General features: G+C 41.5%; 1 pseudogene; it reads right to left on the bottom strand.

Moving 5' to 3' along the window:
* Positions 1–1,508: 1,508 nt before the first annotated feature.
* LOC129561158 (elongation factor 1-alpha 1-like) lies at positions 1,509–3,496 on the bottom strand (annotated as a pseudogene).
* Between the last annotated feature and the right edge of the window lie 871 nt (positions 3,497–4,367).

The following is a 4,367-nucleotide window of genomic DNA, read 5'->3' as shown; positions in this document are numbered from 1 at the left end:
ATGAGTTTATATAAACTCTGGGAGTTGGTGATGGACAGGGAGGCCTGGCTTGCTACAGTCCATGGGGTCGCAGAAAGTCGGACATGACTGAGCGACTGAACTGAACCGAACTGAATATCTTGCCCCTCTTTTGGAGAACTCTTGTGGTTTTCTCTTTCAGGTCTCTTTCAGGACCTACCTGGTAAACCATTATAATCCCAACATATCAAGAACTTATTTTAATCACACGTGCATATCAATGTTTATCAGATAAGGTAATATTCACAGACTCCAGGAATTAAGGTCTGGATACCTCTTTGAGGAGGCATTATTCAGCTTACTACACTACCCTTAAATTTTCTTACAATAAAATATGTGGCCTTTATAATCAATGAAATGTGGTGAAGCATTTATTTCTTGATTTGTTTTGCCCTGGGGCCTATTGGATTTCAATTTCCTGGACTTCTCTTCTTCTAATCTTCATCTTCTCTAGAATTCCTTTGCCATTCCTCTATTCCACATGCCTTGTCTTAATAATGTATGGCAATTTTTTAAGACTCTTTTAAAAAATATTAGAATATAGCTGATTTATAATGTTGTTCTAGTTTCAGGTGTACAGCAAAGTGAATCAGTTATTCACAAACATATACTCATTCTTTAGTTTCCTTTCTCATATAGGTCATTACAGAGTGTTGAATAGAGTTCCCTGTACTCTACAGTAGGTTCTTATTATCTTATTAGTTATCTATTTTATACATAGTGGTGTGTGTGTTTGTGTCTGTGTACATAAATCCCAGTCTCCCAATTTATCTCTCCTCCCTATTCCCCCTGGTAGCCATAGGTTTGTATTCTACATTTTAACTCTACTTCTGTTTTATAGATAAGTTCATCTTTACTTATTTTTAGATTTCACATATAAAACATATATGATATTTTCTTTCTCTGTGTGATTTACTTCACTCAGTATGACGATCTCTAGGTCCATCCAATAGTTCTCTTCAAGAAGCTTTCTACCGCCAGTTTGATGCCTTAGTCACCCTTATACTTGATTGCATTTGTTTTCTTTATTGTTATTTTATTTATTTATTTTTAACCTCCAGCATCTTTTATTTTTCCTAGAACCTGTATACAATTAACCCTAGCAGGGCAGTACTCAATACTGTTTAAGCCTCACATTTTAGATTAACTACTTATTATAAAGTGAATGGACATCCTCATAACTTGGAAACTAAATTACATAAGATTTATTCATTTATGTAACCATACAAAATTTTATATGCAAAAGGAGCTTTTATACTATAGAATCTGACCTTACAAACTAGCTTACATATAAAACATACTCTTTGCTCATCTGTCCTAATCTAGAGAGTGTTGCATCAATGCTTAAGTTGTTATTAAAACAGATGAGTTCTCAACACAAGGTTAACAAACCTGAAGCTCCACCCTAGAAATACAAACCCATAATTTGAAAACTGTTTTACCAGAAATAGCTTATGAGCTACTCTTACCAAAGTAGTACTGTAGGGAGTTACAGTGTTGACCAAAAGAAGACACAGGTTTCTCATTAAACATTTTTTAATGGGTCTCAAATTCTGTGACAGATTTTTGGTCAAGTTGTTTTCATTAAAAAGTACTGATTTTAAAAACTAATAACTTAAACTGCTACACACAAAATATATGGTCCACAAAAACATTCTCCTTTCCTTCTGAAGGTTTTACGATGAATTGTTATCATTAACCAGTCTTTTACTATCAAACTTAAATGACCAATTGAGACAAACAGTTCTGAGACCGTTCTTCGACCACTGATTAAGACTGGGGTGGCAGGTATTGGGGATGATATTAATTTAGCCTTCTGAGCTTTCTGGGCAGACTTGGTGACCTTGTCTGCTCCAGCTGCCTTCTTGTCCACTGCTTTGATGACACCCACAGCGACTGTCTGTCTCATGTCATGCACAGCAAAATGGCAAAGGGGAGGATAGTCAGAGAAGCTCTCTACACACATGGGTTTGCCAGGAACCATATAAACGATGGCAGCATCACCAGATTATAAGAATTTAGGGCCATCTTCCAGCTTCTTCCCAGAACGACGATCAATCTTCTCCTTCAGCTCAGCAAACTTGCAAGCAATGTGAGCTATGTGAAAATCCAGCACTGATTTGGCCTGGGTGGTTCAAAATAATCACCTGAGCTGTGAAGACAGCAGCTTCCATGTGTGGATCATTTTTGCTGTCACCAGCCACATTGCCACGACAGACATCTTTGACGGACACGTTCTTGACATTGAAGCCCACATTGTCTCCAAGAAGGGCTTCACTCAGTGCTTCATGGTGTATTTCTACAGACTTCACTTCAGTTGTTACGTTGACTGGAGCAAAGGTGACCACCATACCAGGTTTGAGAACACCAATCTCCACACGACCCACAGGGCCAGTACCAAAACCACCAATTTTATAGACATCCTGGAGAGGTAAACAAAAGGGTTTGTCAGTTGGGCAAGTTGATGGTACGGTGCAATCCAGAGCTCCAAGCAGGGTGGTACCACTGGCATTGCCATCCTTATGGGTGACCTTCCATCCCTCGAACCATGGCATGTTAGCACTTGGCTCCAGCATGCTGTCACCATTCCAGCCAGAAATTGGCACAAATGCTACTGTGTTGGGGTTGTAGCCAATTTTCTTAATGTAGGTGCTGACTTCCTTAACAATTTCCTCGTATCACTTCTGGCTGTAGGGTGGCTCAGTAGAATCCATTTTGTTAATGCCAACAATTAGTTGTTTCACACCCAGGGTGTAAGCCAGAAGGGCATGATCACGGGTCTGCCTGTTCTTGGAGATACCGGCTTCAAATTCACCAACACCAGCAGCAACAATCAGGACAGCACAGTCAGCCTGGGATGTGCCTGTAATCATGTTTTTGATGAAGTCTCTGTGTCCTGGGCAGAGAAGGCAACGTCAAGCCACTCCAGTACTCTTGCCTAGAAAATCCCATGGATGGAGGAGCCTGGTAGGCTGCAGTCCATGTGGTCGCTACAAGTCAGACATGACTGAGCGACTTCACTTTCCCTTTTCACTTTCACACATTGGAGAAGGAAATGGCAACCCACTCCAGTGTTCTTGCCTGGAGAATCCCAGGGATGGGGGAGCCTGATGGGCTGCCGTCTATGGGGTCACACAGAGTCGGACATGACTGAAGTGACTTAGCAGCAGCAGCAGCAGCAGCAGCAGCAGCAGCAGCTGTGTCCTGGGGGCATCAATGATGGTAACATAGTACTTGCTGGTCTCAAATTTCCACAGGGAGATATCAATGGTGACACCAGGCTCACGTTCAGCTTTCAGTTTGTCCAAGACCCAGGCATATTTGAAGGAGCCCTTTCCCAACTCGGCACCCTCCTTCTCGAACTTTTCAATTGTTCTCTTGTCGATCCCACCACATTTGTAGATCAGATGACCAGTCGTGGTAGACTTCCTGAATCTACATGCCCAGTGATGTTGATGTGGGTCTTCTCTTTTCCCATTTTGGCTTAGTTTAACGGTGGTTTTTACGACACCTGTGTCATGGCTGCAAACCAGTTGCGAAAAAAGTGCATTTGTTTTCTATGTGTATAACAAATTTTCACAGACTTAGCAGTTAGAACTCACATTTGTCATATGATGTCTGCAGGTCAGAAATTTGGGTGTGGCTTCACAGTTTTCTGCCCCTGGTCCCACAGGGCTGGAGTCAAAAGTCTGTCAGGCCTGTCAGCTGACCAGAGGCACAGATTCCTTCCCCAGACTCGCTGGTTTCTGGTAGAAAGTAGTTTCTTGTGGATTTAGGGCTCTGGTCTCACTTTCAGACTGTATGTCTATCTGGAGGTTCTCAGGTCCTAGAGCCACTACCCTTCCCTGACACATGGTGCTCTCTAACCTACAATCTTCATTTTGTTCCTTCCAGCAAGCAGGAGAATGCCTTTGAATTCTTTAAAGTCTTACCTGATTTGTTCACATTCACCCAAGGTAATCTCTCTCTTAATTAACTCCAGGTCATCTGATTAGGTGACTGTAGTTATATCCAAAAATCCCTTCCCCAGTGTAATGCAATATAATCATGGGAGTGATGCTCCATCACACTGGCAAATCTCACTCACACTTAATGGGAGAGGATTCAGCAAACAAGACAAGTAAGCTAAGGGTGGGGGTCTCAGGGTGCTCATTAAGATACTACCACCACAGAATGGAAGTCACCATGTGACTGTTCAGTGTGAGAAACTGACAATGGGTCCTGTTATGACACTGCACTGATTTACTCCATATTTAAACTACTCATTGTTTATAACTTCAATACCTACCATACTTTGGGTCACATTTAAAGTCCCATGGGCAGTTACTCATTTAGCATCTGTATAATAA

This window comes from Moschus berezovskii, chromosome 10 (genome assembly GCF_049115385.1).
Source record: "Moschus berezovskii isolate FMDL1 chromosome 10, NW_MosBer_1.0, whole genome shotgun sequence".
NCBI lineage: Eukaryota > Metazoa > Chordata > Mammalia > Artiodactyla > Moschidae > Moschus > Moschus berezovskii.
Note: the sequence above shows the minus strand (reverse complement) of the source record. Positions and strands in the feature narration are given on the sequence as shown.